The sequence below is a fragment of the Suncus etruscus genome, chromosome 7 (assembly GCF_024139225.1).
Source record: "Suncus etruscus isolate mSunEtr1 chromosome 7, mSunEtr1.pri.cur, whole genome shotgun sequence".
In the NCBI taxonomy this organism is placed as follows: domain Eukaryota; kingdom Metazoa; phylum Chordata; class Mammalia; order Eulipotyphla; family Soricidae; genus Suncus; species Suncus etruscus.
In genome coordinates, this window is record NC_064854.1 from 8,427,578 (window position 1) to 8,438,580 (window position 11,003).

At 45.5% G+C, this 11,003-nt stretch overlaps 1 non-coding gene across 1 annotated transcript; it reads left to right on the forward strand.

Moving 5' to 3' along the window:
• Positions 1–9,119: 9,119 nt before the first annotated feature.
• Positions 9,120–9,226, forward strand: LOC126015080 (U6 spliceosomal RNA). The gene has a single exon (XR_007497979.1). It is a non-coding gene; the product is annotated as a U6 spliceosomal RNA (small nuclear RNA).
• Positions 9,227–11,003: the final 1,777 nt, after the last annotated feature.

An 11,003-nucleotide genomic window follows, 5' to 3' on the forward strand; every position in this document is an offset into this window, starting at 1 on the left:
GCTCACCTTTACAGATTCCGTCTTCAACCATCTGGTTATCTAAGCCCAAGTCTCAGGGGGCTTTCAATCCCTTCTCTCCTCCCTAACATTCATTTCATTTGCAAGTCTTGAAGATGTTTAAGTCCCTTCACCTGTTCAGTTCTTCTGTTTGTGCTGCTGCTGCTTTCATCCAACCTTTTATAATTTTTGTGGGGGCCACACCCAATGAGTTCAGGGGTTACTCCTGGCTCTGCACTCAGAAATTGCTCCTGGCATGCTTGGAGGACCATATGGGATGTTGGGGATTGAAGTGGGTCCTCTTAGGTTGGCAAATGCAAGGCAAAAGCCTTGCATTAGCTCCGACCCCAAGCTTTTTCCACTTTCATCTGGATTTCAGCTCATCACAATGCATGCTTCTGTGCTCTGCCTCTGTATTTCTGCATCAACTGTTTTCTCTGCCTGGTTTGCTTCTCCTCTGATCCTCCTCAGTAAATGCTCTCTCTGCTTTCAAAACTCCTTCGAGGTTCTCCAGCAAAGACCTTCAAATGGACATCCATCTTAGCCCCATTGATTTCTGAACCATGACGATGGACAGCTCGTACAACCAATCTGCTCATTATGGCCTTCACTGTGGCCATGGATGGACAGCTCTCAACAGCTACCCTAACCCCTGAGCATTGGTTTCAGCACTAAGCCAATCGGACAGCTCTCTGGGCCTCTGCTTTGCGTTGGCTGATCCCTTCCTTACCCCCAATCCAGGAGATCCTTCTAGAATGACCAAGGAGTGCTGGGGCCATGTAGGAATTAGACATACACAGAAAACCTGCAATCTGATTTGTTACACTCTTTTTGGCCCCTTTTCTTTGAATTTGTGCTTCAAAGGATACCATCAAGATGATTAAGAAGGGGACTGGAGGGGCTGGAGATAGCATGGAGGTAAGGCGTTTACGCCTTGCATGCAGAAGGACGGTGGTTCCAATCCTGGCATTCCATATAGTCCCCCGAGCCTGCCAGGAGTGGTTTCTGAGCGTAGAGCCAGGAGTAACCCCTGAGCACTGCCAGGCATGACCCAAAAACCAAGAAAAAAAATAAAAAGAAGGGGGCTGGAGTAAAAGCACAGTGGTAGGGCATTTGCTTTGCACGTGGGTGACCTGGAATGGACCTGGGCTTGATTCCCGGCATCCTATATGATCCAAAAAAGCCTTCCAGGAATAATTTCTGAGAGCAGAGTTAGGAGTAACCCCTGAGTGCCACCAGTGTGGCCCCAAAACAAAACAAAAACAAAAAGATTAAGAAGGTGGGGGACAATATTTGCAAATTTAATATTCCAGTGTGGAAGTAGAATTTGGAATACACACATACATGTATGTATGTATGTATAAAGTTAGGAAAAGCTTGCTTAGAAATAGTTTATGGAAAAGGCCTCTTAGCAAGAACTTGTTAAACTTTTGCTGAACTCTTGCTGAAGTTCTATTTGTCCAAACTCCCCTATCATAAGATGTATGATGTACCAACAGAATGTTCCTGACACAGGATGGTTTCCCCCCATCATAAGATGTATGATGTGTCAACAGAATATTCCTGACACAAGGTGTTTCCACCCCAATCAGGGGACCACAAACATCTGGCAGGATTGAGCAACCCACATCAGCAAAGTCAGAAGAATGCGATAACAAAGTTGCTTCACAGCTCCTCACCCCCACCCCCCCACTCCACCCCCCCACCCCCCGCAACCCTGAGCCGTATTAGGAGAAGAAAATACAAGAAGAAAGTACAAGCGAATGATTGGACATTGCCTGCCCCCTTGTCCCTATGAGCCCCTCCCCTATAAAAACCCTCTTATTTTGCTGTTCGGAGCTCCAGTCCTGGGCCTCTGGCTATACTGTCACTTAAGTCCTTCAGCAGATGTTTTTTGGATGAGTGTCACACCCAGTGGTGCTTGGGGGCTGTGCCTGGCAGTGCTGGGCACTTAGGGGAGACCCAGCAAGTATGTGGGTCTCCTTCAAACTGGGGATCCCACTGGCTAGTTTGGGCTCTGTCAGCCCTTGGAGCCATCTTCAGCAGTTCAGTCTTTGGGACAGAGGGTGCCCTGGTGGTATGGGGCTACCTCACTCTCTTAGTGCCTGATTCTTGTTGAAAGTTTTAAATATTTCTACTGAGTCTGCCCTGAATCCAGGTGGTGGGAATGTTTCCATAGTGCTAAGATCACGCTTGAGGGTCTCAGGCAGAAGCTGCCTTCATGCATACCTGAGTCAATCTGCCTTCCTGGGGAACTTGCCCACAAAGTCAGGGCAGACCACACAAGGGGCAGCATCTCTGGTATTGTTTTAGGGGGGATTGGATCACACCTCTGAAGTTACTCCTGGCTCTGTGCTCAGAAATAGCCCCTGGTAGGTTCGGGGGACCATATGGAATGCTGGGGATTGAACCTGCATCTGTCCTGGGTTAGCCGCGTGCAAGGCAAAAGTCCTACCACTGTGCTACCACTCTAACCTCATCTCTGATATCACTAACTCTCTCAAACTCTCACTTTCTCTCTAACTCTCTTTCTTTAACTCTCTCTCTTTCTCTCTTTCTTTCCTAACATTTTCTCTAATTCTCTCTCACCCCACTCTCCATTTACTACCTCTCCATTCTGTGACTCCTCATGCTCCCACCAGTAACTCTACTGCTCTCAGAACCCCAGCCTGGGACTTGTCCCCTCTCCATAGCTCATTCTTCTGGAGGCAGATTCTCCAGTGCTCTGATCAGCTGCTCTGGCCTCCAGCTTTAGGTTTGTACTCTCTTGCTTGTCACGGGCCTGTGTACAAAGCAGAACCAACAGCATCCAGAGAAGCAGCACCCGAGGGTCCAGATGGGGAAGAGGGTTGAAGCTCCCTTGGGTGGAGACACAAGGTGAGCTGAGAGAATTGGTGAGCCCAGGGCTGTCATAGGATATCTATGTTTGATCCCCATGAATCTGGTTTTCCCAAGCACCACTGAAAGCAACCCCTGAGTGCCATGGAACATACCCCCTTCAAGTCAACAAAAGACAACATAAGGCAAACAGATGTTCTTGGCCTCAACTGAGTTGGTCCCTCGAGGGCTGCTGCTGTCTCTGTAGAGAGTCTTTCAGTGCCTTTTCCTAGCATGCCTCCCCCAGCCTCCTGGGACTGACTCCTGGGCTCCTCCTGATGCCAAGTGGGGCATGCCAACCTCTCTGCAATCCAGCACTTATCAGCTGGCAGGCAGTAGACCCAAGGCAGGACAGGACCTCTGGCATAATAATAGGAGAAAGCTTGCCAGGAAGACCCTGGCTCTGTCTTGCTTTTAGCCATGCCCCAAGCAGCAGCTGACAGAAACATGCTGATTGTATGGATTGCTTCGGGCAGGCACTTCTCTGGGTTCTGCATTTTGTATCGTGGGCTGCTGGTGAGTTCAAGTCTGGGCACTCTTCACTTGTCCCTTGAAAGCCCATTCCATGTCACCCTGACTTCAACATAGGATGTATACAAAACCCAAGATCTCTAACTATAGAAACCTGACAGCAACAACCATGATTGTGAAGAGATTTACTGGGATCACAGAGAAAGACTTTGGGGTCAGACAACTTAGTATGCCCGGAGTCTGTAATTGGTCTTATGCCAGGATGCTTCATGGGTAAGGCCTCCCTCTTTTTAGGCTAAAGGTTTTTCTTTCTATTCTCCCCATATTTTGCTGTGTCTATGCAAAAAAAAAAAAAATGCCGGGCCCGGAGAGATAGCACAGCGGTGTTTGCCTTGCAAGCAGCCGATCCAGGACCAAAGGTGGTTGGTTCAAATCCCGGTGTCCCATATGGTCCCCCGTGCCTGCCAGGAGCTATTTCTGAGCAGACAGCCAGGAGTAACCCCTGAGCACCACCGGGTGTGGCCCCCCCAAAAAATGCCACACACCTTTTTCTTTTTTTTCTTTGACCCCTTGACTCATCCAGACTGGGCCACGACTTCCCTGAAGGCTGGACCCCGTGTCCCTCTGCAGTCTGGGCCCTATTCCTGCGGGCTAGAAAATTCTCATCAGGGAACCCCCAAAGTATGATGGGAGAGCCCCTGAACCTGCGTACCCCTCATGGTTTGTTGCAGATGTTTATTGCATGCACCTGTGTGTTTGTCCAGCCTTGGTCCCCTCCAGGTTGTAACTGTATGCCCAGATTCAAGAGGAATGATGAAGCACTGATAATCCAGACAGAGAAGTGATGCTGGAAGTAGAAGAGGGTCTAGGGAGAGCAGAAGGCACCCCTTCACCTGGGAGGAAAATACACTGTGCCCTATAGGACCCTGGGGTGACAATCCTATTCAACCCTTTGTGTCCTGTGGGGTCCTCAGGGAGAAGTTCTTTCTCAGTGCTCTGTACCCTTTAGGGATCCCTAGAGTGAAGATCCTTACTCTTTGCGATTTGGCAGGAGTGTTTCCAGTTTTGCAGACATGCCATGGCAGAGATAGCCCTGCTCTGGCAAACGGCTGGTGAAGGAGGGGAAGAAACACTCATCCCAAATGAGCAACTTCTCCTGGTCAGTCTTTTTAGAGATGCAAAGATAAAGCTCAGAGTCTTCTGCAGAAGGAATTGGATTTGGGGTTTTGCTCCACATGTGAATGGGTTTAGGTGCACAGTTAGAAGAAATATCTGGGAATGGAAGAAAAATAGAAAAATTGGGGTCGGAGAGATAGCATGGAGGTAAGGCATTTGCCTTTCATGCAGAAGGTCATCGGTTCAAATCCCGGCATCCCATATGGTCCCCCGTGCCTGCCAGGAGCAATTTCTGAGCATGGAGCCAGGAGTAACCTGTGAGCACTGCCAGGTGTGACCCGAAAAAACCACACACACACACACACACACACACACACACAAAGAAAAATTACAAGTTTTGAGTAGAGATATTATCAAGAAGATGTTTTTGTAGTGTGTAAAATACCCCCATAACCCATAATCCCCACTTTACAGTATGAAGGGAAAGCCCAGAAGCAAACATTTGCACAGACCAAGTTAATTATCTTTTTCAGAGAATATTTTTTGTAATAAGAAGAAAAGGAGGGATTTCCACATAGAAAATTGGGCAAAAGAGAGGACTAGACATTGGCTGAAAAGGAAATGCAAAAACCTGATAAATAGGAACAACCCTCAGTTTTGGGGAGCTGAGAACCCCAACTACACACTTAGACTCTTTCTCCTTCTACTGAAGTTGGCAAGAATTAAAAAGTTTCCAAATTTCCAGCAGTCCCGAGTCCGTCTGTCCATATGTCTGTCCTTGTCCTCTCAGCCCCCTTCTAGTGAGCTGTTTCTGAGCAGAGACCAGATGCTTGAGAACTCGAGTCTCTATGTTGGCTTCTTCCCTGTCCTGATTCATCTGTGAATCCTCCCAATCCGCTGCTCTGCCACATCCTTGCACCCCTGAATCCCTCACTAGGCGATGTGGTTAGGGCAGGAGGGCCAAGTGAAGGTGGCCCATTGCTCCACCAAAGCCCAGTGTGCACACTGGCCTCACTCAGAAGGAAGCAGGTTTGTCTGGACGCAGCTCAGGGGGTCACATCATTGCAACCCTGGTATTCTAGTTAAGTTACCAAAAGGAACCCCAAGTTTTCAGAACCAACTTTATGCAAAAAGAAATGCCTTTTTTTTTTTTTTGGCTGCAGGAAGGCGCCATCTCGTGGTCACTAGAGGGAACGACCGTCTTCCTTCTCCCTCCTCAATTCCACGTGTCACCTGAAGTCCCAAGGATTGTTTAAGACAGGCAGTTCCGTGTCAGTTCTCTGAATCAATGGCGACAGACCCCCCCCCCCCAATTAGGGAAAGCTCGTGGCAATCAGACATTGTAATAAAGTCTGGCTTCATTACACATAATCTCCAGCTGAAAGCTCATCAATAGCTTTTTTTATATATCTTTATTTAAGCTCCTTGATCACAGACATGTGATCACAGTCATATAAAGATCACCCCCTTCACCAGTGCAACATTCCCATCAGTAGCTTCTTTATTTTTGAGGAGGCAAACCACTAAGAAAGTTATTTCACTTGGAAATTATACAGGATGGGGCCGGAGCAGAGCGTTTGCCTTGCACAAACAATTGAACCACCCAAGTTTGATTCCAGATATCCCATATGGGCCCCTGAGCACCTCCATTCCTGAGTGCAGAGCCAGGAGTAACCCCTAAGCACTGCTGGGTGTGGCCCCAAAACAAAAGAATAAAGGGGGTGCTAGAGAGAGAGAGAGAGTTCAGTGAGAGGGAGCATGTGCTTAGCATGCTGGAGGCCTGGGTTTAATCTCACTGCCCCCCCCTCACCCTTAACCAGGATGATTTGGAAAAGTAGTTCAACCTTTGCCCTGAAGACAAACCCTGCAAGATTATTTTTCTCATCTATGAAATTGTCCCCTAGGGAATTGAATTGATGTGATTTGGGGACTCCTGACTTGGCCACCTCTTGGCCTTTCTCTGGTCTGGGGTCATTACGGAGAGGACAGAGGTGCACGTGCAGTGTTTGCAAATACCTGGCTGTGGGCTGTAGAATGGCTAGAAATTGCTTGTTGGCATCATGAGTGGTCCAGGTGGCACTAGAGGTTGAACAGCAGTATTTGCAAGGCAGACGAGTTTAGGCATAGCCATTTTCTGTACATACACTTTCTACCCAACTAGATTATACTAGGAAAAAAATAGCACTTGGATGAGCAGAGCCAGGTATAGATAACTCTTGTGTGTCACTGTTGTATATGTAAATATTTGGGGGGATTACTATGTTACTCACCCTAAACTGATTGGTGATTGTGCCCTACCCTAGGGTGTGACCTGGCATTCTGCCCCCACCCTAGGGTAGGACCTGATTCTGCTTCCACCATTGGTTGGTATCTGATCCCACCATTGGGTGGTACCTGACTCTGGGGTATAAAAACAAGGGTCTGTGGAAGGCCGGGGCTTTTTGGCTGGAACGGAAGCTGAGTCTTTGGACTTCAGTTTTGTCCTCCGAATAAAGCGAATATTTCCACCAGCTTGACTGTCTGCGAGCTGTTTACCCGCCATTTCACCTCAGAACCGTGGGCTAGACAGGGTGGCAGACGCGTGCTCTGAGCTGGAAGAAAAAGGCCTCATCCTCCATCCCACCATCAGTCAACCTCTTCAGGGGCTGACTTGCTACATGTCACTACACTTGCCACCCCACAAAAACAAGAGAAATAAACAACAAAATCAGGGCTGAACGATAGCACAATGGTATTGGCAATGTGTGGATATATTGGACCAAGAGCTGGCTTAAGTGTGTATTTAAATTGTGCCGGGTGTCTCTTAATTTTTGCATGTGTGTTTCTCTTAATTAAGAAGGAGTTTTGCCAGAGTGGGAAAGAGCGAGTGGGACAGAGAGATTCACAAACTGAATTGTGGACTTGGCACCAAGTTGTGAGTCTAAGGGTTCAACACTGAGTTGGGTGTCCATCCTCCTTTCTTCCCTAACCCGGAATGTTCAAGGCAGCCTGGATCACTGCCATGTTGGTTCTCCATTCTCTTTAGGGATGGAGACAATGCTGATCTAGCAGGAGCAGAAAGGAAATGAGAGGAGGAGATGCTTTCATTTTTCACGTCCTAGTAGGCTTCTCTGTTGGCCCTTTGCCCCATTGCAGTCTGAGAGCCCCGAGTTATGGATGGGGAATTAATTACTGATCTGAGATGGTCAACTGGCAGCTTGAAGAGCCTCAGAGGACAGTGATTGATGGCAAGGAGAAGGCGATTTCCCACCATGGATTTTCCATGGTGGACAATAACCTTCATTTTTTTCTAGTGTGTGTGATGATTGGACGCCGGGCATCCATGACCCTGTCCCAATTTTTTTTTTTGTTTGATCACACCCGGCAGTGCTCAGGGGTTACTCCTGGCTATGCGCTCAGAAATCGCTCCTGGCAGGCTCGTGGGACCCTATGGGATGCCAGGATTCGAAACACCGTCCTGCATGCAAGGCAAATGCCCTACCTCCATGCTATTTCTCCAGCCCATAGGGGCTCTTTTTAATGAATTTATTTAAACACAGTGGTTTGCAAAGTTGTTCATAGTACAGTTATTTCTGGCCTTCCATGTAATTAATTGTTTCCAACATGTCCCTGTTTCCCACTCACTCCCCACAAGCCTGTCCTCTTGGCAGGCACGCAATAATTTTTTTTTAGTTGCTTATTTGTTACAACTAAATGACCAATAAAATTACCAAAAAATACTTCAGAACAAAAAATTTGTGAAAATTTGTGAAAAAAGGAATGCAAGGATGGTTTAACATCTGTAAATCTATCAACATAATACACAACATCAACGACAAGAAAAATAAAAATCACATGGTCATACAATAGACACAGAAAAAGCACTTGATAAGGTTCAACACCCATTCTTGATGAAAACTCTCAGCAAGATAGAAATAAAAGGAACCTTTCTCAATATAGTTAAGGCCATCTACCACAAGCCAGTGGCAAATATTATCCTCAGTGGAGAAAAACTAAAAGCCTTCCCTCTAAATTCATAAATACAAGACAAGGCTGTCCTCTCTCATCACTCCTATTCAACATAGCACTGGAAGTACTCTCTATAGCGATTAGGCAAGAAAAAGAGATCAAGGAAATCCAGATAGGAAAGGAAGAAGTCAAGCTCTCGCTGTTTGCAGATGACATGATACTCTACTTAGAAAACCCTAAAGATTCTACCAAAAAGCTTCTAGAAATAATAGATTCATATATTAAAGTGGCAGGCTACAAAATTAACACACAAAAATCAATGGCCTTTTTATACACCAATAATGATAGGGAAGAAATGGACATTAAGAGAACGATCCCTTTCACATTAGTGCCACACAAACTCAGATATCTTGGAGTCAACCTGACTAAAGATGTGAAGAATCTATACAAAGAAAACTATAAAACACTGCTCCAAGAAATAAGAGAGGACACACAGAAATGGAAACACATACCCTGCTCATGGTTTGGCAGGATCAACATCATTAAAATGGCAATACTTCCAAAAGCATTGTACAGATTTAATGCGATTCCTCTAAAGATACCCATGACATTCTTCAAAGAAGTGGATCAAACACTTCTGAAATTCATTTGGAACAATAAACACCCTCAAATAGCTAAAGAACTCCTTGGGAAAAGAAATATGGGAGGCAGTGCTTGCTTCGGCAGCACATATACTAAAATTGGAACGATACAGAGAAGATTAGCATGGCCCCTGCGCAAGAATGACACGCAAATTCGTGAAGCGTTCCATATTTAAAAAAAGAAAAAAGAAAAAAGAAATATGGGAGGCATTACTTTCCCCAATTTTAAGCTGTATTACAAAAAAATAGTTATAAAAACAGCATGGTATTGGAATAAAGACAGACCCTCAGATCAGTGGAATAGGCTTGAGTACTCAGAGAATATTCTTCAGACATATAATCATCTAGTTTTTGATAAAGGAGCAAGAAATCCTAAATGGAGCAAGGAAAGCCTATTCAACAAGTGGTGTTGGCACAACTGGTTAGCCACTTGCAAAAAAGCGAACTCAGACCCCCAGTTAACACCATGTACGAAGATAAAATCCAAATGGATTAAAGACCTTGATATCAGATCTGAAACTATAAGGTATATAGAACAACATGTAGGTAAAACACTCTATGACATTGAGACTAAAGGCATCTTTAAGGAGGAAACAGCATTCTCCAAACAAGTGGAAGAAGAGATAAACAGATGGGATTATATTAAGCTGAGAAACTTCTGCATCTCAAAGGAGACAGTGCCCAGAATACAAAAGCCACCCACTGAGTGGGAGAAATTATTCACCCAATACTCATCAGATAATGGACTAATATCCAAAATATACAAGGTACTGACAGAACTATACAAGAAAAAAATCTAACCCCATCAAAAAATGGGGAGAAGAAATGAACAAACTCTTAGTAAAAGAAGAAAGGTGGGGCTGGAGAGATAGCACAGTGGTGTTTGCCTTGCAAGCAGCCGATCCAGGACCTAAGGTGGTTGGGTCAAATCCCAGCATCCCCTATGGTCCCCTATGCTTGCCAGGACCAATTTCTGAGCAGATAGCCAGGAGTAACCTCTGAGCACTGCCGTGTGTGGCCCAAACACACACACACACACACACACACACACACACACACACAAAGAAGAAGAAGAAGAAGAAGAAGAAGAAGAAGAAGAAGAAGAAGAAGAAGAAGAAGAAGAAGAAGAAGAAGAAGAAGAAGAAAAGAAGAAGAACAAATACAAATGGCTAAAGGGCTCATGAAAAGATGCTCAACATCACTAATCATCAGGGAGATGCAAATCAAACTACTATGAGGTACCATCTCACGCCATTGAGATTGGCACACATCACAAAGAAGGAAAACAAGCAGTGCTGGCAGGGATGTAGAGAGAAAGGAACTCTTTTTCACTGCTGGTGGGAATGCCGTCTAGTACAACCTTTATGGAAAGCAATATGGAGATTCCTTCACAAACTGGAAATTGAGCTCCCATACAATCCAGCTATACCACTCCTAGGAATATACCCGAGGAACACAAAAATACGATACAAAAATCCTTTCCTCACACCTATATTCATTGCAGTGCTATTTACAATAGCCAGACTCTGGAAACAACCAAGATGCCCTTCAACAGATGAATGGCTAAAGAAACTGTGGTACATATACACAATGGAACACTATGCAGCTGTCAGGAGAGATGAAGTCATGAAATTTTTCTATACATGGATGTGCATAGAATCTATAATGCTGAGTGAATCAGAGGGAGAGAAAAACGCAGAATGGTTTCACTCATCTATGCGTTTTAAGAAAAATGAAAGACATTTTAACAGTATCTCAGAGACAAGAGAGATGAGGGCTGGTAGGTGCAGCTCATGACATGAAGCTCACCACATAGAGTGATGAGTGCAGTTAGAGAAATATCTACACTGAAAACTATCATAACAATGTGAATGAATGAGGGAAGTAGAAAGCCTGTCTCGAGTACAGGTGTGGGTGGGGTGGGGAGGAGGGAGATCTGGGAAATTGGTGGTG